At 38.8% G+C, this 959-nt stretch overlaps 1 long non-coding RNA gene across 1 annotated transcript; it reads right to left on the reverse strand.

Moving 5' to 3' along the window:
• Nucleotides 1–632, reverse strand: LOC107733982 (uncharacterized). Its single transcript, XR_001639041.1, has 4 exons — nucleotides 618–632; nucleotides 362–509; nucleotides 118–255; nucleotides 1–21 (listed from the first exon to the last, which is right to left on the reverse strand). It is a non-coding gene; the product is annotated as an uncharacterized LOC107733982 (long non-coding RNA).
• Between the last annotated feature and the right edge of the window lie 327 nt (nucleotides 633–959).

A 959-nucleotide genomic window follows, 5' to 3' on the forward strand; every position in this document is an offset into this window, starting at 1 on the left:
TTGGACACACTCCTGGCTTTTCTGTTATACAAACACAACAGGGAATCCAGATCACTGAATGCTGAATGACTCCCTGTAATAGGGGAAAAAGCTGACCAATGAATTAGTATAACATACCTTTAGATAGAGCCATACACTGATGTCCACATCCATTGCTGCAGCATTTCTCATCATTCGGACACTCACCATCTTGGGAACACATCTCAGCACACGCTCCTAATCCAAGGTTTTTGCTTGGACACACTCCTGGCTTTTCTTTTATACAAACATGATAGAGAAACCAGATCACTGAACGCCTTACTGCATTTAAAAAATAAATAAAAAACCCAAGCTGACCCACACACCAATATAATATAAATACCTTTATATGGAGGCATACACTGATGTCCACATCCTTTGCTGCAGCACTTATCATCATTCCGACATTCACTGTCATGAGAACACAACTCTATACACTCCACTAAAAAAAGCTACTGCAAGATTGTTATTTGGACACACTCCTGGCTTTCCTGTTATACAAAACACATGACACAGAAACCTCACTGAATGACGCACTGCATTTAAAAAAAAAAAAAAAAAAACCCAAGCTGACCCACACACCAATATAATATAAATACCTTTATATGGAGCCATACACTGTCCACATCCATTGCTGCAGCATTTCTGATTGTTTGTGACGTCCACATCCACTGCAGCAGCATTTCTGATTGTTTGGGCAGTCATGGTCATGGGAGCACGACCCTACACACACTCCTGACACTGCTACTTCAAGATTTTTTCTAGGACACACACCTGGCTTTGCTGGTTCTGCTGACATACAAAACACAATAGAAATGACTGAATTTAAAAAAAATAAAAATAAAACCACCACTACAACTTTTAGTTCATCTCCTTCAAAATTTCAAGTTTAAATTAATGTGTTGCTTGTGGTTTCTTTGCAATTACATGAAACTAGCAAT

The sequence above is a fragment of the Sinocyclocheilus rhinocerous genome, unplaced genomic scaffold, assembly GCF_001515625.1.
Source record: "Sinocyclocheilus rhinocerous isolate Xijiao unplaced genomic scaffold, SAMN03320098_v1.1 scaffold33451, whole genome shotgun sequence".
In the NCBI taxonomy this organism is placed as follows: domain Eukaryota; kingdom Metazoa; phylum Chordata; class Actinopteri; order Cypriniformes; family Cyprinidae; genus Sinocyclocheilus; species Sinocyclocheilus rhinocerous.